The sequence below is a fragment of the Mirounga leonina genome, unplaced genomic scaffold (genome assembly GCF_011800145.1).
Source record: "Mirounga leonina isolate KUSES-001 unplaced genomic scaffold, KU_Mleo_1.0 Mir_94, whole genome shotgun sequence".
NCBI lineage: Eukaryota > Metazoa > Chordata > Mammalia > Carnivora > Phocidae > Mirounga > Mirounga leonina.
Window position 1 is genome coordinate 48,043,758 of NW_023270855.1, and position 21,413 is coordinate 48,065,170.

The 21,413-nt window shown below is 46.8% G+C and overlaps 1 protein-coding gene across 3 annotated transcripts in view; it reads left to right on the plus strand.

Moving 5' to 3' along the window:
- BRD4 (bromodomain containing 4) overlaps positions 1-21,413 on the plus strand; it is a 92,149-nt gene that overhangs the window by 27,224 nt on the left and 43,512 nt on the right. For 2 of the 3 annotated variants that reach the window (XM_034997778.1, XM_034997780.1), the window contains exon 1: positions 20,777-21,205. The exons of the other annotated variant lie outside the window; for it this stretch is intronic. The gene's annotated coding sequence lies outside the window, so the exon portion shown is untranslated. Of the gene's footprint in view, positions 1-20,776; positions 21,206-21,413 lie in introns of those variants that run through there. 3 annotated transcript variants of the gene reach the window in all.

The following is a 21,413-nucleotide window of genomic DNA, read 5'->3' on the forward strand; positions in this document are numbered from 1 at the left end:
ACCTTGCTATAATTGCTGCTTAGTTCCAGGCGGTTTTTTATTCTTTGGGATTCTCTACATAGACAATTTTGTCATTTGCAAATAAAAAGTTTTATTCCTTCCTTTCTAGTCTGTATCTCTTTCATTTCCTTTTCTTAATTCATTAGGACTTCCAGGACAGTGTTGAAAAGGGGTGGTAAAAAAGGACACTCTTGCCTTGGTCCAGATCTTAGGGGGAAAGCATTGTTTCAAACTCAGCATTGAGTAGATCCTGTGATTGTGATGAGACAAAATCTGGCCACAGGAATCCTTGAGAAGACCATGTAAGGCGGACTTGGTGTGTGTGTGGGGGGGTGGGTAGGGGTAGGGATTCAGGGAAGGCTTTTTGAAGGAGAGGCGTTTGCCAGGTTGCGGTGCTGTGGAGGACATGGTATTCCAGACAGGGAAGGTCTAGTATGTTCAAAGTAAGAAATCAAGAGTGTCAGGGGGTGCCTGGGTGCCTCAGTTAGTTAAGTGTCCGACTCTTGATTTTGGCTCAGGTCATGATCTCAGCGTTGCAAGATCCGAGCCCTGTGTTGGGCTCTGAACTCAGCATGGGGTCTGCTTGTCCCTCTCCCTCTGCTACTCTCCCCCTCCCTCCCCTCCCGCTGCATGTGTGCACGCTCACTCTCTCAGTAAATAAAATCTTTTTAAAAAAAGGGTACAATGAGCATATCTGTGAGAGAGAAGGGGAACCTGACTAGAATCCTTGGGCTCCTATCATGTGCCAGGTGCCTTGAGGTGGCAGGGACACATTTTGCGTAGCTACCAGACCACCCCCAGGCTGCAGTCTGAGTTCAGATGTGGCACAGCTTCCTTTGGCAGGCTGGTTCTCTGGGGTGGACAGGGTCTACCAAGGTTGAGCTTCAACTGTATCGCTTGTTGCTTGGACCAGTGTCCCCCTTCATGGCCCCTGTGATTGGTGGCTGACTTGGAGAATCTACACAGCACAGGTAGTGTTATGGTGTTGAATGTTGAGGCAGTTGCGGAAACAATCACAGCTAAAGAATAGTTTTATCTCTTCCCTTTTTGAAGGTAGACATGTTCATTCTTTGTTCTCTGAATGGCCTCCGGGGCCTAGGATAGCTTGCCCCACACTGTTCACTCTCTTTGACTGCTGTGCTACTTTACCACACAGGGCCCCAAACTCTAGGCCTTGCCCCACACTGGCTCTCTGCATCCTAGGAATCTTGGATGTTAGCCAGGCCCTAGAGCTCCAGGCTCCGAGGAGATCAGCGATTCTGTTCATTTTGGATTAGCCCTGGCACCCAGCCATCATTTACAACATTCTTCCCTGGGAATCCAGCAGAGAAAAGTCCCAGGACTTGGCTTGATGTACCTTTGGAACATGAGCCTGTCCTAGGTTGCTGGTTGCCCATGGTATGTTAAGAAGATTTTTCTGCAAGAACAGTGGGAAAGGGGAAATTTCCACACCCAGAAATTAGCCCTGGAATTAATAGCCAACTTTTAGTCCTATTCAATGCTAGTGGCAGAATCCTGTCCCACCATTCCTCTTTCCATCCCCTTGGCTTCTGGACTGAAGAGGAAATGAATGGACCCAGGAAATCTCTACATGAGCGTGTTTCCATCTAAGCTGGTGGAGATCACAGTGGAGTGCCTGATGCCTTCTCTGTTAGATGTGTACATAGAGGTCAGGGTGTCTCCACTGTGAATTGCACGCCCAGACCAGTACCAGTTACAGCTGCAGAAATACAAGCGAAGGAGAACATTCCATTTTGGTGTTTTCATTTATCTTTTACTCAACGCAGAAATGTTTAGCTTCAGATTATGAGCACATTGGCACGAATCACATTTGTGAAAACTCACGGATTCCTGGTATGTCCTGGCATGGTGCCCCATTTCTTGATCTTGATTGTACAGTGGTTCACAATCTTGGCTTGGATCTTAGAATCACCTGGGGAGTGTTTGAAAATCCTAATACTTGGCCCCCACCCAGGATCCTTTTCATTGGCATCTCTGTGGGAAGGGGCCCAGGAGTCCATATTTTTTAAGGTTTCCTGAATGCTGCCAGCTATACACTTATGTAAACTGCTGTTTGTACCTGATTTCACCGTGGTCAGGTGCCGAACGTAGAGCATACAGAAGGGGCACAGTGTCATGAGGAGAGACATAATACTGGGCAAGTTGCAGGCTCTTCTGGGAATGCTTGGCTTATTTATTTCCACCCCTGGATTTTTTCTTTGCTATCTTCACTGCTGAGCACCATCTTCTTAGTCTGGGGACTTGAGGGAATGGTGGTCTGGTTTATTAAGACCCAGTTGACTGTTTTGGCTACATTTGGGGCCTGCTGAAATCTGGGAAGTGGGGCCCTGACTTAAGTGCTGAAGCTATTTCTGCTGTTCATTTGAGATGGAAAACTTTCTGAAGTGAATCTTTGCCCTGGGGTAAAAAGGGGTGTGGCTTCAGCAATGTTCACAACAGCACTCTTCACAGAAGCCAAAAGGTAGAAGCAACCCAAACGTCTCCTGACAGACGAATGGATAAAGTATGGCATAGCTGTGTAATGGACTATTAGTTACTTGAAAAAGGAAGGAAATTCTGGCACATGCCACAACATGGATGAACCTTGAAGACATCATGCCAAGTGAAATAAACCAGATACAAAAGGACAAATACTGTATGATCCCACTTATTTGGGATACCTTATAAAATAGTCAAATTCCTAGAGACAGAAAATGGAATAGTGGGTGCCAGGGGTGGGGGAGGAGGAGTGGGAGTTATTTAAGGCAGAGTTTTGGTTTGGGATGATGAAAAAGTTCTGGAGGGTAGTATTGATGGTTGCACAACAGTATGAATATACTTAATGCCACTGAGCTGTACACTTAAAAACAGTTAAAACGGTAAATTTTATGTTGTGTATATTTAACCACACACACACAATTTTTTTTTTTTAATCAAGATTTTATTTATTTATTTGACAGAGACACAGCGAGAGAGGGGACACAAGCAGGGGGAGCGGGAGAGGGAGAAGCAGGCTTCCCGCCGAGCAGGGAGCCCGATGCAGGGCTCGATCCCAGGATCCTGGGATCTTGACCTGAGCCAAAGGCAAATGCTTAACGACTGAGCATCTGCCTCAAGCGCCCCAGCACACACAATTTTTTTAAATGAGTGGGTCTTGCCTCTTCCAGGTAGATAGCTGGGGCCCCCCCTCACTGAGTTTTGATCTTATTCAGCACAGAATAATGAGTGGCGCCTGCACAGGTTGCCTAAGGCTGTTGCCCTCTGCCGTGGCAGTTAAGTTGTTCACTGTTTTTCTTTTGGTAAAACAGCATAGTTGTCTCCTTGCCTGCTATCACATTGCCGCTGGTGCTTCCTTCTCCTATGCCTTCAACTGCTCCCTCCCCTTTCAGCGGGTTGCCTCTCATCTGGTGTTCTGGGAACAGAGATAAGCCTGCCTTCCCAGTGGTATGAGGCTTTGTGGTGGCCCTACCCAGTGCCACTCTCCTAGGACTTCAAGTGTCCAGGAACCCCTCTCATCAACCATTCTGGTAGAGCTAAACTGATGAGTTTCAGGTTTATTTTTTTATTATTATTATGTTAATCACCATACATTACATCATTAGTTTTTGCTGTAGTGTCCCATGATTCATTGTTTGCATATAACACCCAGTGCTCCATGCAGAACGTGCCCTCTTTAATACCCATCACCAGGCTAACACATGCTCCCACCCCCCTCCCCTCTAGAACCCTCAGTTTGTTTCTCAGAGTCCAGAGTCTCATGGTTCGTCTCCCCCTCCGATTCCCCCCCCTTCATTTTTCCCTTCCTACTATCTTCTTTTTTTTAATAACATATAATGTTTTATTTGTTTCAGAGGTACAGGTCTGTGATTCAACAATCTTACACAATTCAGAGCACTCACCATAGCACATATCCTCCCCAATGTCTATCACCAGCCACCCCATCCCTCCCACCCCCCACCACTCCAGCAACCCTCAGTTTGTTTCCTGAGATTAAGAATTCCTCATACCAGTGAGACCATATGATACATGTCTTTCTCAGATTGACTTATTTCGCTTAGCATAATACCCTCCAGTTCCATCCACGTCTTTGCAAATGGCAAGATCTCATTCCTTTTGATGGCTGCATAATATTCCATTGTATGTATATATACCACATCTTCTTTATTCATTCATCTGTTGATGGACATCTTGGCTCTTTCCATAGTTTGGCTATTGTGGACATTGCTGTTATAAACATCGGGGTGCACGTGTCCCTTCGGATCACTACATTTGTATCTTGGGTAAATACCCAGTAGTGTAATTGCTGGGTCATATGGTAGCTCTATTTTCAACTTTTTGAGGAACCTCCATACTGTTTTCCAGAGTGGCTGCACCAGCTTGCATTCCCACCAACAGTGTAGGAGGGTTCCCCTTTCTCTGCCTCCCCGCCAACATCTGTCGTTTCCTGACTTGTTAATTTTAGCCATTCTGGCTGGTGTGAGGTGGTATCTCATTGAGGTTTTGATTTGGATTTCCCTGATGCTGAGTGATGTTGAGCACTTTTTCATGTGTCTGTTGGCCATTTGGATGTCTTCTTTGACCTCAGCCGCAGCAAGTTCTTCCTAGAAACATGGCCAAAGGCAAGGGAAGCAAGGGCAAAAATGAACTGTTGGTGGTACTTCAAGATAAAAAGCTTTTGCATAGCAAAAGAAGCAGTCCACAAAACCAAAAGACAATGGACAGAATGGGAAAAGATACTGGCAAATGACATTTCAGATAAAGGGCTAGTATCCAAAATCTATAAAGAACTTATCAAACTCAACACCCAAAGAACAAATGATCCAGTCAAGAAATGGGCAGAAGACATGATCAGGTTTATTTTTTAGCTTCAGTTTTTACATTGGTATCCAGAGTTCAGTTAATTTTGTTTTGAGTTAAAGAGGAGTTTGTTATTCATTGGTTTTTCTGTCGCAAAGTCAGTTTTGAGTGGTGCTTCCATTGGCCCCCTTAAGCTCTTGGCATCACTTGTAGATGGCTGTTGAAAGGATGCCTGTGTGTGCACTGGGCATAGTGGTCTGACATGAGCCAGCCTTTCCAAGGGCACTGAACATCAAGAGGAGGTGCTCCTTCTCCTGCCTTCCCAGTGCTGAGAAGAGAGCACCTCTCCTTCCTTTGCTGGAATCTGCTTGGGCCTGAAATTGTGAAACCTGGGACTTAGGATGCTTTCAGTCTGGGGTGTCTGGGCTTTTGAGAAAACATCTGTTTTCTCATGTGCTCACGGTGCCTTATTAGGCAAACAGCTTTCCACATAGTCCATTGTGTAATCCAAATAATGCCAAGGGCTTCTGGGGCCAGGGTTCCAGCAGCAGAGAGAGACCCTTGGGGTATAGAGAAGTCACCAGAGTCTGCAGTGAAGGGTGGGGGTTGTGAAGGCATCTCCCCAGATAGTTGTGATGTGAAGCTCTTTTGCCTTCAACACATAGGAACTGTGAAACCTCTGAGGATTCTGGGATAGAGAGACCACCAGGTCATTAAGTGGCTTGTTGTCATAATTAGGAGACTCTTGGGGTGCCTTGGTGGCTCAGTCAGTTAAGCGTCTGCCTTCGGCTCAGGCCATGATCCCAGGATGATTTCCAAGTCAGGCTCCTTGCTCAGTGGGAAGCCTGCTTCTCCCTTTCCCTCCGCCTGCCGTTCCCCCTGCTTGTGCGCTTGCGCTCTCTCTCTCACAAAATCTTAAAAAATAATAATAATAACAACTAGGGGACCCTTTTTTGGCCTGCTTTCCTAAGTTAAAGGTGGAGCATATTTATGAAATGAAAAATCAGGACTTGGTCAGCTGAAGAGCTGTCATTCAGCTTACAATTGTGGCATTTATTTATTTAGGGAATCATTTAGTAACTACCAGTAAAATAACCGGTGTAGTGAAAGGAATTAGCATCTTTCCAACTGTAACAATGTAAACTTAGGGTTTGCTGTCACTGTAACCTGCCTGAGGTGTAAAATCTAAGGACCACCTGACTGACACTTGACTGTGCAACAAAATGTGTCTATACTGGTTATAATCAATGTCTAGGCTAAAAGTAAAGTTGTGATACAGAACTGGCTTAATGAGCTGTGTTGTTTTGTATGTAAATTATCAAAGGTAAATAAATTCTGTCCTTTTTCGTTGTCTTTAAAGATGATAGTGTAAAGATGGTATCACTGAATGGAAGCTGCAATTTTAAGTAAGCTACAGGCCCCTGTGTATATAGCAGATACATGTATCTGGGGAACCGGCTTTAGAGTGTTTTACACATGAAAGAGGTTTCCGTGGAGAAAGTTTGTTTTCGGGGCACCTGGGTGGCTCAGTCGGTTAAGTGTCTGCCTTCAGCTCAGGTCATGGTCCTGGGATCCTGGGATCAAGGCCCATGTCCCCACTCCTTGCTCAGCTCCCTTCTCCTTCCTCTGCCCTTCCCTCTGCTCATGGTCACTCGCGCTCTCTCTAATAAATAAATAAAATCTTTAAAAATAAATAAAATAAGTAGTTTTTTTTTTTTTTAAGTTTGTTTTCTGGGTGGACTGGTATCCCATTTAATGCATAATACGGAGGAAATGAGGTCAGAAACCACAGAACCTCGCTTGTGAAAGTCCCAAGAGATTCCTTTAAAAACTTAAAATTTTTTAAAAAGCCCCAATCTCATGTGCCCCCTGCTCTTCTTTTTCTGTAGTATACCACATAATTTTAGTTGTCATTTTCATTCTTGATTGTCCCCATCCCCCCACCTGTGGGCTGAAATGTGAACCCATGACTGCAGGTGTCTTTGCTGAATCCCAAGAGCGTTCAGTGTTGCAAGATACATAGTTTGTTGAATGGCTGAATCCGAAATCCACAGTTTTTACCTAAACCAACAAATGATGGGGTATACCCACTCATTCCTAGGGTCCTGTTTCTTGGCCAGCCAGGAGTTGGTTTTCAGCCTGTTCACCTCAACACCCATCTCCTTATAGACCCGTGCCAAAACATACATACTAGCACATAAACAGATACATATTAGCATGTATCAGCAAAGGGGGGCAGCAAAAGTCAGAAGCAGAGCAGGCCAAGTAGGTACTGTTTATGAGAGGAGGAAAAATATTCAGATTACAGGAGCAAAGCTAACAGAAGGAGCCCTTACCAGAACCGCTTGATTTGGGGTTTTGCAGGGTCCAAAGTGCCTTTACGCCTACCTCTTTCCATCTAGGTCTTGCTGTGGGACTGTTACTTCTGTAATGCAGTAAGACTTTTTTTCTTTTTCATTTATAAAGAACACTTTTTAAAACCTCTCAGATCATACCTTGGGTTGAAATCAAATCTAGAGATAGTGAACCTGATCCACGAGGGACCTTGTGTCTATTGAGGGGGAGTGGAGCTTACATTTTCATAAATATGGGTCAGTATGAAAATGGAACAAATCAGAAACGTGACAGCTGTGGACCTGCAGCCGGAAGGAGGCGTGTGTGTGCGTGCGTGCGCGCGCTTTGAGCTTGATCACCTCTGGGGTGTGCTAGGGTGGGGGCAGAGTTACCGTGCGTCTCAGTGGGAGGGCAGCCTGGCCAGGTCAGTTGTGTTTGCCTCCAGGATCTTCCCTAGGGCTGATGTTTTATGTTTGTGTTGTGTGAATGAGTGAAATTCCTTTCTCTGCCAGGCCTGCAGCACATCCGCTTGGGTGGTGGTCTAGGTATACTTGAGGTACTTGCACCCATTTATTATTAAAGGGATTTGAGTTTGAACTGGATTTGATGGGGATTTTTCTTCAGCACCCATGGTGCATTTCTTCACCCAAAAGTATAATGCATTTTGATGCCATTTCTATAGCAACTGGTGAACTCCAAGGGAACAAATTCTATTTTTGTGCTCTAACATGGTAACAGGATTAGTGAAGGCACATAGAAAATTCCATTATAAGTCAGTGCTGCATTTTGAAGAGAATTGAAGTGGTCCAGTACTAAATTTTTAACATTAACTCCATTTGAATACACTTGTAATAATCTGCATGTCACTCAACTTAGTCTCTGTTTTAAATGTCATTAGGTTTTGTAGGGTTGGGAGGGGATTGATGGGAGCTTATTTTTAATCCCAAATGGGTCCTCAGTAAAGTCTTAAGGAGCTCGGGCGCCTGGGTGGTTCAGTCGGTTAAATGGCTGCCTTCGGCTCAGGTCATGATCCCAGGGTCCTGGGATCAAGCCCCACATCCGGCTCCTTGCTCAGCGGAGAGCCTGCTTCTCCCTCTCCCTCTGCCTGCCTCTCTGCCTACTTGTGCTCTCTATCTCTCTGTCAAATAAATAAATAAAATCTTAAAAAAAAAAAAGTGTTAAAGGAGCTCTACTCTCAAGGTTTCAAAAGCACCTTGTTCACATGCCTTGTGTTCAAGTATGTGACACCCTCCCCCAACCTGAGCCTGCAGGTCAGGTGTTTTTTGTTTTGTTTTGTTTTGTTTTTACTTGTCTCCCCTGCCTTTAAACCAGATCTCTCCTAGAGACAAAATAAAACAAAAAAGTGAACTCCTCTGCTGTGGACCTGAGAAAGATCACTTCCTCAGGAATTCTTCCCTGACTTGAGCCCCTTGCTGAGGTGCCAGTGGCCCCCTGGGAGGTAGTGCCCTGTACCTTCCTGTCTGCTGGGAGGGCAAGGAGCTAGTAGTGGGTGACCTCCTGTTGGGAGTGGGGTGGTCCAGTGCCCCAACGAGCACACTTAGCTCCCATTGCTTGTGAGCCACACCTTTCTTTGCTTCCAAGCTCTTGGTTTCATCAGATTGAGCTCTCCTGATAGTGGTTTGGGGTTGGGGAAATGATACCCACCTATTTTCTGATTTTAACTCAGTAAGAAGCCTAAGGTTTCCACTGGAGTGGTTTAGAGACCTTTGGGATGAAGCATCTCAATCCTCACTGGCTCCAGGCAGTTGTGTCTGAACCTGGAAGCCGGGGGCGGGGGGGGCTGGGTAGGGATGTGGGGGAGCTGAACAAGGGCAGCCAGAGGTAGAAGAAAGGGAGAAATTCTGGTTTGGTTCTGCACTTTGGTTTCCCCCAGTTGTCGAGGACAGAGAGACTAGCTTCTGTTTAGCTTCTCATGTTTAGGCCTTGTCTGTTCCAGCCACCTTGAATGATAGGGACCTGGGCAGTTGTTTTTGCCAGAGTGTGGAGGGCTGAGGACTCTGGTGCCTGTTCCTCTGACCTTTCTCTCCCCCCAGCAGATGGTACTGTTGCGTGTTCTCCTTCGCCAATGAAAGAGCTCATTCATGCCATTCACTGAGGGTGGACTCAGAGCTCTGCCCTCCTCCATCTGCTGGGGACAGGACCCACCACCCAGCTTGGAGGCCGCCCTCATGTGTTGACTTCCTCACATTGGCCCGATGCCAGGCACTGTCCTGGGTAGCATCAGCTGCTTAGCGGCCAAATCTGAACAGGGAAATGCAGAGTCTCTCTTTGCTTCTACGCCAGCGAGAGGAGCCACCTGAGTTTTTTGGGGGGGGGGGGGGGGGGGGTGCTAAGGGCAGTGTCAGTAGTCCAGGCTGAATTCTGCATTGTGTCTCACAAAACAGCTTCTGGGAAGGAGCTAAGTTTATGGCTGGATCCTGCATGCCAGTCCCCTCCTAGTTATGAGGAGCCTGGGGGCCCAGGATCACGTTTTGCCCAGGCTCTAAAACCTTTGGACGTTACTTTCACATCTCGCCTCTCCCTTTTTTTTTTGTTTACCTTGGTCTAAAACTCTCCTTTAGGATCTGTTTTTTCTAGGATGGTTTCCACTTCCTCCCCTTCCATATTACTATTCAACTTTCAGAGGACAAACACATTTCTCCCAGTCCTCTGGTTAAGTTGCCTGCAGCCTGATTGAAAATCTCAGGAGCAGCGGTGGTGCCTGAGACCACATGACCCACGCCTTGTCTCTAACTTGCCTTGCAGTGTCCCCATCCAAGAGGCTGCAGAGTTCCCCCTTCTCCCTCCCTCCCCAGCAGGGACTTCAGTTGACATTCTTCTGGGTACTCTCTGGACACAAAATTTCCGGAGTGGTCTCACTCAGCCCTGTTACTCAGCTGCTACTCTGCTGTGCTCCTGTTCCCTGGCAAACAGCTTTTTACCAGAGACAATTTGTCTTGTGATGGTTTGGCAGTTGAGGTTAATCCTGGATTCTCCCTTGACCTCAACAATTGGGATTCAGCCTCTTTAATTGTCTCTGAGTCTGACGCCATCCTCTGCTCTTTTTTTGGTTTTGTTTTGCTCCTACAACAAATAGCCTCCATGTTAAACTTGCTCTCCACATCCCCCCCCCCCATCATGTTCCCAAATTGTGGGATGCCTAAGTTAGGTGACTAGCTAGACCAGGGACTGGCATTCCCCGTGGGAGGAGGGCACACTTTGCCCTTCAGTTTCTTGCAGTCGTGCTCACGCTGAGGAAAAGGTCTCACCACGTGCTAATCTCCCTTGGTGCAAATTGAGCGCAGCTCAGACTCGGGCCAGCAACCACTCCAGTGATGTTATTGTCATTGTACTTATTTTTACACTGGCTTTCTCTTCATAGCAGCTGGTGCTGGTTTTTAAGTTAGTGACTTTTTTCTTTTAATTTCATATGTTTATCAGTGCACATGTTTTTTGTTTGTTTTGGTAAATCTTTTGAAAGTAAATTGCAGATGTGATTTTACCTCACGTACTTTGGCAAACATCCCTTTAAGAATAAGGGCATTTTCTTGGAAAGCAGGGACTATATGTCCATGTTCGTAGCAGCATCAGTCAAAATGGCCAAAAAGGTAGAAGCCACCCAACTGTTCATGGATGGATGAATAGATAAAACAAATGTGGCCTAGCCATACAAAGGAATATTTATTCAACCTTAAAAAGGAAGGAAATTCCCACACAGGTTACAACATGGATGAGCTTTGAGGACATTTCACAAAGTGAAAGAAGTCAGTCAAAAAAGGACAGACTGAATGATTCCACTCACATGAGGTACTTAGAGTAGTCTGATTCATGGAGACACAGTAAAATGGTGGGTGCCAGGTGAAAGGAGGGAATGGAGAGTTAGTGTTTAATGTAACAGTTTTGGTTTTGCAAGATAAAGTTCTGGAGATGGATGGTAGTGATGGTTGCACACCAGTGTGAATGTACTTAGTGCCACTGAGCTGTACATTTAAAAATGGATAAAATGGTAAATTTTATGAAAAGGCTGTTTTACCATAATGAAAAGATTTTTTTTTTTAAGATTTTATTTATTTATTTGAGAGAGAGAATGAGAGAGAGAGAGCATGAGAGGGGGAGGGTCAGAGGGAGAAGCAGACTCCCTGCCGAGCAGGGAGCCCGATGTGGGACTCGATCCTGGGACTCCAGGATCATGACCTGAGCCGAAGGCAGTCGCTTAACCAACTGAGCCACCCAGGCGCCCGAAAAGATTTTTTAAAAAAGATTTTATTTATTTGACAGAGAAAGAGAGCAACAAGTAGGCAGAGCGGCAGGGAGAGGGAGAGGCAGACTCCCTGCTGAGCAGGGAACCCAGTGTGGGGCTTGATCCCAGGACCCTGGGATCATGACCTGAGCTGAAGGCAGACGCTTAACGACTGAGCCACCCAGGCGCCCTGTTAATGTTTTTTTTAATGTTTTCTTTTAAATAAATACATTTAAGTTTGTAAAAAGCAAGTTGACTTTTAAAAAGATATTGTGTATTATTATTTTTTAAGATTTTATTTATTTTTTTGGGGGGTAGAGCACAGAGGGAGAGGGAGATGGGGAAGCAGACTCGCCTGCTGAACAGAGAGCCCAACATGGGGCTCAATCCCAGGATCCCGAGATCATGACCTGAGCCGAAGGCAGACAAGACACTTAAACCGATTGAGCCACCCAGGCGCCCCAGATTTTATTTATTTGAGAGAGAGCACACTCATGTGCGTGTGCAGAAGAGTGGGGGGAGGAGCAGAGGGAAAGGGACAAGCAGACTGCGCTGAGCGTGGAGCCGGACTCAGGGCCTGATCCCACGACCCTGAGATCATGACCTGAGCTGAAATCAGAAGCCACACACTCAACTGACTGAACCACCCAGGCGCCCCAAAAGCAAGTTGATTTGAAGCACATGTGGATATTTGGGTGATGAAATTGGTAGGCCCGGAACTGACTAGGGTCCAACCAACCCTGGACGTGTAGTGATGTGGGTCCTTGCAGCCCTGGAGCCAAGTTCCTGAAATGCATCCCTGGCTTCCTTTCTAGAAGAGGAATCGTCCAGATTTTTTTTTTTTTTTTAAGATTTTATTTATTTATTTGAGAGAGAGAGAGTGAGAGAGCACAAGAGGGGGGAGCGGGAGAGGGAGAAGCAGACTCCCTGCCGAGCAGGGAGCCCGATGGGGGACTCGATCCCGGGACTCCAGGATCACGACCTGAGCCGAAGGCAGTCGCTTAACCAACTGAGCCACCCAGGCGCCCCTCTTCCAGATGTTTATGTGGTAAGATAGCGCTAATGTCTTAGGGCTCTTGAGCATCAAAATGTGGCTTGTGTGACTGAGGAACTGAATTTTAAAATTTTACTATTGCTTAAGTATTGGAGAACTTTTAAGTATGTTTGGAATACTTTGGGTTTGTGAATCTACTTTTTCAGCTGTAAACTATGGAATCTAAATGCAGATAAAATATTTTTTGGGGGGGGGCGCCTGGGTGGTTCAGTCGTTGGGCGTCTGCCTTCGGCTCAGGTCATGATGCCAGGGTCCTGGGATCAAGCCCCGCATTGGGCTCCCTGCTCCTTGGGAAGCCTGCTTCTCCCTCTCCCACTCCCCCTGCTTGTGTTCCCTCTCTCACTGTATCTCTCACTGTCAGATAAATAAAATCTTTAAAAATGTATATATTTTGGGGGAATACTTTATGAAAAAATTCAGTTCCTACATTGAGGTGTGCTGTAAGCATGGAGTACACACTTGGATCTCAGACATTTAGTAGGAAAAGAAATGTAAAATGTCCCAGCTTTTTTTTTTTTTTTTTAACGATTTTATTTATTTGAGAGTGCATGTGATAGGGACAGTACAAGCAGGATGGAAGGGCGGAGGGAGAGGGAGAAGACAGCTCCCCGCTGAGGAGGGAGCCAACACAGGCATAGCCAATCCCAGGACCCCCAGGAAGGCAGATGCTTAACAGAATGAACCACCCAGGAGCCCCTCCCAGCTTTTTTTAGTGGTTATAAGTTGAGATGGTAATTGGGTTATATTGGGTTCAGTGAAATAATACTATTATACATTCTATGAAATGTATGGTTAGCTTCCACATTTTTATATTAATGTGGCTACTAGAAAATTTTGAATTGAGTTGGCCATATTTCTGTCAGACACATGTAGATAATGGTGCAAGTATACAATATCTGCTTTCTCTGTGCAGCACCTCCCACTACCGCCCTCCTCCAGGTCCTCTGCTTACTTCCCTTTCTGGGCTACTGAAGATTTTAGGCCCTCTTGGCTTTTGGTGAATTCTCACTGGAGTCTCTTCCACTTGCTCAGTCCTTCTGTCTTAACAAGGCCTCAGGCCTGTGAGTATATGAGCCCTAGGCACACCTGTGCTCCTCTTCTTAGTATTAGTCTTAGTGGAAGGGGCTCTGCTACATCTCTCACCTGTGCAGGGTTTGCTGGGGGGTGGGGTGGGAGGAACATGAGGTCTGGTCTGTGCTCCTGGCTACGTGGGGAAGACCCCTCTGTTCCTCCTCAGTCTGGCTCTTTGCCCCAGGTCCTCAGCAGAGGTGTAGAAGGGCATTGGGACCCCAAAGTGGATAGAGGGGGCACTAGCTTAGCTCAGCTCTATTCCCAGGTGACACAGGCCCAGGATGGAGAGCTGGGAGGGGCTTGGGCCATAAGCTGCCCAGTATGTGGGTCTCCAGCTTTCCCTGTGCACAGCTCAAAAACCACTTAACTAAACCCAGTGCGGGGCCATTTTCACTGAGGAACATGCATGTGTGCACATTTTTATTTATTGTTAATTTTGTTTATTCAGTCATTATGTATGCTAGACCCTAGTTTGAAGCTTCATACGTGACAAATGTTAGTTCCACTTCCTTAAATATTTTTCAGTTTTTTTTTTTTTTTTTTTTAAAGATTTTATTTATTTATTTGACCGAGAGCTAGAAGAGCACAAGCAGAAGGAGTGGCAGAGGGAGAGGGAGAAGCAGGCTCTGCACTGAGCAGGGAACCCAATGCGGGACTCGATCCCAGGACCCTGAGATCATGACCTGAGATTATGACCTGAGCCGAAGGCAGATGCTTAACCATCTGAGCCACCCAGGCGCCCAATATTTTTCAGTTTTAATACAAAGGTAGTGAGGAGTTGTGGGGAATGCTGCAAGTTCATTGGGCGATTGTACAGGGGGCAGGTGTTTTGGTTTTTGGTGAGTTGAAAGCTCCTGATGGGCGAGCGGCTCTTATCCCTAAGTGGACACTAAGGACAAGCTGACTGTGTCTGCCAGAATCTGGGATTCTGTGCGACAGAATCTGAGTCTGAGATGCTGGCTTGGCTGCAGCCGAGGCTCTCCTGGGGCAGGGATCACTGTCTGCCGTCAAGGCCCATGCTGCCCGGAGGTGAGCGGCGGGCTGGAGACAGGAGGAGGGGGACGGCAGGTGGGTCCTGCAAGGAGATCAGATATGCTTTGTGTCATGTGTCCCTTTTCTCTGTGGTATCTGCATCCCCCCTCCTGTCAGTGTCCGAGTTGGGGCACTTAACCTCTCTGGGTCATTTACTTCAGGGGAAGTTAGGTGGAATTAATGGCAATAAGAGCACTAATTCTCACAGAACAACAGATCCCTTCAAGTTCTTTTGCTTCTTTAGCTGTTCTCTTCTGAAATGATGTGAATTTTGTCCCTGCTCAGCTCCTTTGCACTCTGAAAGTTACTGAGGTCAAGAGGAGGTTGGTTTATTTAAATCCATCTCAAACTGGGGCACCTGGGTGGCTCAGTCGTTGGGCGTCTGCCTTTGGCTCGGGTCATGGTCCCAGAGTCCTGGGATCGGGCCCCGCATCGGACTCCCTGCTCGGTGGGAGGCCTGCTTCTCCCTCTCCCACTCCCCCTGCTTGTATTCCCTCTCTCGCTGTGTCGCTCTCTGTCAAATAAATAAATAAAATCTTAAAAAAAAAGATTTTATAAATCCATCTCAAACTAACACAGGTTGTCAGGGCAGAAGTAGACACTGAATGTTTGCTTGAGGGCTGAGGCCTCCCAACAGACAAAGGAGTGGTAAACTTATACTTTACCGGATAGAAGAGGTGCCTGACAGGGAGTCAAGGCCGTGTGGAGCCTTGGCCTGTTTCCCTGGTGCTGCTTGACTCTCAGAGGACCAGCCTTTGTTATATACTCTTCAGGTAGTATCTCTAGTTTTGATGCCGTCAGCTCTCATGACTGATTTCAGTCTTTAGGCCTTGGGTCAGTCTTTCAGTTCCTGCTTTGGCAACTGGGGACTTGGGGTCTTTCCAGTTCTGATGTTAACTTTGTCACTTTCTGTGTTCTCGTTCCTTTGGGAAAAGTGATGTTCTCTCCCACCTTCACCCATATTATTTGGGTTCTGTACCTAATGAAAACTGAGGCATGGTGAGAAGAGAAGTCATCTTTCTTAGAGTCATTTCCTGAGAGTGCCTGATACGGACAGATGTAATCTTTTTCACAGATTATTGTTTGTTTGGTTTTTTTTAAGATTTTATTTATTTATTTGACAGAGAGACACAGCGAGAGAGGGAACACAAGCAGGGGGAGTGGGAGAGGGAGAAGCAGGCCTCCCGCCGAGCAGGGAGCCTGATGCGGGGCTCGATCCCAGGAACCTGGGATCATGACCTGAGCCGAAGGCAGACGCTTAACGACTGAGCCACCCAGACGCCCCAGATTATTGTTATTTTTAAAAAATTCAGCTTCACAGTGAGTGTCAGAGGGTAATACTGCTGAGGTAAAGGTTACTCACTAGGCATCAGCTCTTCATCAACGTAACTAAGCTCCTGCAGCTCTAAACCCAGAGTCTGCATGTGCCCTTGTCCTTCAGAGATTCAGTTTCTGGCTCCCGGAACGTCTTATGTCTCTGTGTGTCCTCTTGGCCATTGAAGGCCTGGTTTGGCCTTTCCGCTCTGTGAGGGCTCTCAGTGGTCATGGCATCTCTGGAAACACTTTTGCTGGCCCTGTTCCTGATCCCCTTTTGTCCCAGTGAGCATAGGTGGGTCCCAGGGACACCTGAGTCTTGCTCTCAGCCACCATGCTACTGATTTGAAGAGAAGGTTAGAGGCAGGATGTGCTCTTGGAAAATCTATCCCACCCCACCCTCTTACCTCTGCTTCCCAGGATATGAAATTGTAGGAAGGTTGATTGGAATGTTGCCTTTCCCACTCATGGGTCTGTTAACGTGTTGAATGTTTTCCACGTACATACGGCAGACCTAACTGTGTGCTGAGCTGGCATGTTCTGGAACATTTCAACCACAGGCAGTGGACCACCTCTCCCCTGTGTGGTGCTAGCCACTGGCTGTGCAGGTTGTTCACCACCTGCACTTCACTCACCTCCTTCTTCTTGGCCTCCCAAATTCCCAAAGAGCTTGACCTTGGTCACTTGCTTGGAGGTCGACACTACCCTGTTTCTCTGGCGTTTGATGTGCTGGAAACACCATAGTTAATTGTCTTTTTTTTTTTTTAATAGTTTTAAGTTTTGTTCATGAGAATCATGAACTTGATTTTTGTCCTTTTGTTGGAAATGAGAGGGTTCCAGAGGATACCGTGTGATGTCATCCTCAGAAGCTTTCTGGTCTACACCAGGGCAGCCCAAGACTGTGTATTATCAGCCTAGTTGGGACTAATTCTAGTTTCTCACTCTTGGACTTTTCCCTCACTTCAGTAGTTTCACTGTCCTGTGAGAAGTGAACATTGACTCCCACTGTTGGTGCCTTGCAGATTCTTCTGTTTTCCCAGTGTCTGTGTGTCCTTCCTACTGGAAAACCCTCATCTAAGTGAAGGAAGAAGTACCCAGCCTCACTCTCTACTTCAGCTTTGCAGTCTGCATGGCTTTGTGGCCATCTCAGAGTTCATCTCTCAAAGCAGGACTTTTCTACGTGAATTAACAATCCTTTTGTATTCCATATTACAGTGTAGGTTAACCTCAGTGCCACGTACGGCACATCAGCTCTTTTGGAAAAGCAAATAACTGGGGGGACGAAAGGTGTAAAAGTGAAGTCAGGTAGAGAAGTTGTGGAGTAATAGCTTTTTTTTTTTTTAAGATCTTTATTTATTCGACAGACAGAGAAAACAAGCAAGGGGAGCAGCAGGCAGAGGGAGAAGGAGAAACAGGCTCCCCGTGGAGCAGGGAACCTGATGGGGGGGCTCCATCCCAGGACCCTGGGATCATGACCTGAGCCAAAGGCAGATGCTTAATGAACTGAGCCACCCAGGTGCCCCTCTAACAGAACATTTTGTCACATATGTTTCCCTTCCCTTGACTTAAAACCTAGAAATATTTGGAGCAAAACTACAGACTGTGGGTCAGTCCGAGTTTCATTGGCACACTGCCACACTCATTTGTCAAGGATTGTCAGTAGGCTGCTTTCACAGCACAGCAGCAGTGGAATGGAATATTGCAATAGACTGTATGTCTTGTAAAGCTGACTGTACTTGCTCTCTGGCCCTTTATAGGAAAAGTCAGCCTGCCCCTGCTGGAATATGTTTTAGCCTAGCAATTTTGATCTTGTCTACATCAGAGTTCTGTTTTTACTGCATGCCTATCACGGGAACTTTTTTTTTTTTTTTTAAGATTTCATTTGTTTGACAGAGAGAGAGCTCAAGCAGGGGGAGCGGCACGCAGAGGGAGAGGGAGAAGCAAGGAGCCAGATGCGGGGCTGGATCCCAGGACCCTGGGATCATGCCCCGGGCCCAAGGCAGATGCTTAACCTACTGAGCCACCCAGGCGCCCCTCACAGGAACATTTTATTTTTTAAAAAAGATTTGACTGATTGGGGGGGCTAGGTGCAGAAGGAGAGGGAGAGAGAGAATCTTAAGCAGGCTTCATGCTCAGTGCAGAGCCCAGTGTGGGGCTTGATCTCATGACCCTGAGGTCATGATCTGAGCCGAAACCAAGAAATGGATGCCTAACTGAGCCGCCCAGGCACCCCCACAGGAACATTTCAAATTCACAAGTCCATCCACCCACTTCTAACCATCAGCACCATGATGTAAACCGTATGTAACAATGGAACTTTTTACTGTGCCTGAGTTGGTCATCCCTCCAGCTTCTGGCAGCTTTTGTAGGAAAAGATGGTGCAGAATTCTCAGTACCCCTAATTTAATGGGCCTGCTGATTGGTTTCTAAAGCAAAAGGACAGGAATTCTGATTGGCAGTGTTGTGATCTGCTGGGCCTGGCTCCCGGTCCTCCTGGCTTCGAGGTCCATGGGGGCCTGGTGCGGGCCCCCCCCCCCCCCCCCCCGGGAAACAGAGAATTTGAGTGTGTCTGTACTCCCCTAGCAGGAAGGTGGCTCATCTCCACCTTGGGTCCCCTGGCTTGAGGCAGGCTGCAGGGCCGAGTCTGAGGTAATGGGCCCCTGCTTGGCAGGTCTGAGGGGCGGGAGTCAGGGCTCTTACAAGCCGCTCGAAGGAGGATTAAGTCTTCTGAGAGCTGCCTCAGCGCACAGCCACTGGCCAGGCTCCAGACCGTGCGGTCTGGCTGATGACACGAGTGCTGTTCTCACCAGCTGCCTGAGCCGGTCAGATGGAAAAGTAATCCTGTTTGTGCTTTCCCACTGACACAGATGCACAGTGAAATGGGCTGTGGCCATGAATGGTAATAGCTTCTGCTCTGGGACCAGGAGGGAATGGACCTTCTGATATTAGTGTTCCATAACTAGCGTAACCATTTCAAGAAAGGGGTTCCTAGGACAGGATAAGATTTGCTGCAAATTGGTACTGAGAAATTGCCAAATTTTTACCAAAGTCAGGATCCTCCAAACCCTTCTTTTTATCTCTGGGTAGAATCTTGCACTTCTCCCAAGTGATTCTCTATAGGAGAACCTTGCAGTGGTGGGGAGGTGCCTTCCTTTGAAGGTTGTGTGTAACTGTGAACTTGTAATTTCATGAGGGGCCAGGGTCAGCTGGCATTGGCTAGCATTTTGCTTGGCATGAAACAGGTTCAAGGCACAGCTCTTGGTGGCGCTTACTGTGTGGGAAACATAAATAACAACTTGGACTCCGTTCCCCACAAATCTGTCCCCATGGCATTAGCAGGGAAGTATGTTTCAGATTTTGCCTAGGATGTGGGCCGAGACACTATAAACAGACAAACAGATGGCCAGGTGCTGTGAGAGTTATCTTGGCTCTGATTTGTTTCTGGGGGTGAAATTCTTTGGAAACACCACTTCTGGAAATCTGACTTGAGACCCAGCTTGAGGGTCACATGGCATTCAGCTGCTTCTGCAGAGAGGGTAGGGCAGGCCTGCTGATTAATACATGCTAGAATGTGGAAGTAGGGTGCCCTTGGGCAAACCAGTCCTACCAGGCCCAGCAGTGCTACTTGACTGGGCCTCTGCCTCTGTGCTTAGTGAGCAGAGGCAGCTGTGGAGCAGAGTACTTGAGATACCTGCAGCCCTGGTGACCTCCAGCTGACTGACCAGGCCACCATCCACTCTCCTGTGTTACCACAGGGATGGAGATGATATTGCCAGTTGCCTTGTAGGGTTGCTGTGAGAATTAGCTAAGCAGGTATGGCTCAAGTGCCCAAGAGAGCACTGGCCCAGGATGATGTGGCAGGTACGTACTGACGAGCTTGCCTAGGCCCTGGCGCAGGTGAGTGTGGTGATGGCTTGCGCAGAGTTGGTCACAGTATTTCATTGGAGAAGTCATAAGGCCTTCAGTTAACCTGCACTGATCCTGTTTTCCCTGGTGTCTTGCTGTTGTGTCACATGAGGGTGAACATGACAAAGTGGAGGTGGGGGCCCGTCCAGGACTTCAGTTGGAGCTACTAGTACACAGTCTGTTTGGCCACAACCACTAGGTTTACTCAGCCTCTTGCGATGGTCAGAACTAGGGCCAGATATCCAGAAATCAGCTTATTTCTGGGCACTTCTTTATGGCCTTTCTCTTCTCTTGGTTGTCCTCAAAGTCCCAGATCCAAGCCTACCCATGTCTGTTTCTCTCTGTCTTGCCTCCTAATCTCCAGGAAACAAAACTTGCTTTCTGTTAATTTGAAAAACGTTATAGTTGTGTTGTTTGCCAAATACTGTCTGTCCTTAAAATTTTCTCAGATCTTTTAGAGGAGTTGGGATTTTAGCAGACAGTAGCTCTGAAAGCAGGAATGTTTAATCAGGGGTCTACTTAGGAAAAGAATTTGCATTTTTATGTTCATTGACTCAGAGGTTCCCAGACTTTCTGGTTCATAGCATTCTCAGCATCTCTATTTTTCATGATGTTCCCAGGCCAAAGGAAATACCTAACAGGTAGTTTAGATACAAACAATTGTGAAGAAGTACTAATGTCCCAACAACTGTACAGCTGTTTTGAAGACATAAAACACATAAATTGAAAGGGAAAATATTACACCCTTTCATAATCCCAAGTACTCCCTAATGGTAGTACCTTAGAGTACCTTAGGTACTAAGTACCTAAGTACCTAGGTACTTAGAGTACCTTAGAGTCAGGTCCGATACCTGCTGTTCCATATTGGGTTTTATGTGGTATTTGCTTTTTAAAAAAGATTTTATTTCCTTTTAGAGGAAGAGCGGTGGGGAGGGGCAGAGAGAGTCTTAAGCAGACTCTGGGCTGAGTGCAGAGCCCAACGTGGGGCTTGATCCCACAACCCTGAGATCACGACCTGAGCCTAAATCAAGAGTCTGACGCTTAACCGACTGCATCACCCAGGCGCCCCTGTGGTATTTGCTTTTCGTTATGGCATTTGCCGAATGCCAAGCTTTGCAAGATGTAACATTGTCAGAAGGCATATAATGCAATCTGATGTTGAAATTATCGATTGCCTTGGACCTATAATTCTATAGTACCCCTCTGAGGTACCATGACACCCTTGGCACTCAATCTGGGGACCAGGGCACTAACCGTCTAATCTCTCTTCATCTTTTTCTTTTTCCTTAAATTGGGAAATTGTTGTAGGATATCTGTTGGGAATAGATCCAGGAATAGGACACCCAGTTGAATCATGCAGCCTTTGGGTTGGAAACAATAGGTGGAATTCTCTTCCTGTCCCTTGTCCTTCAACTAACTCAACACAGTGAATGGTGGCTCCTGCCTCTTGGCCACAGGTCAGTATGAAAACAGACAAACCATTTTAGTATCTTTAGACTTAAAACTTCGCTTGAAGATGGTGTCTACCGTATCATAGGAATCCTCCATTCTTAACATGCGCAGGTAGGTTTATGAGTTTCTGAGCTTTCAGCTTGTCTCTCCCCCATTTAGCCTTGGTGCTGAGCCATTGATTTACCCTGTCCCTGTGCATCCCCTCTTGGGTTC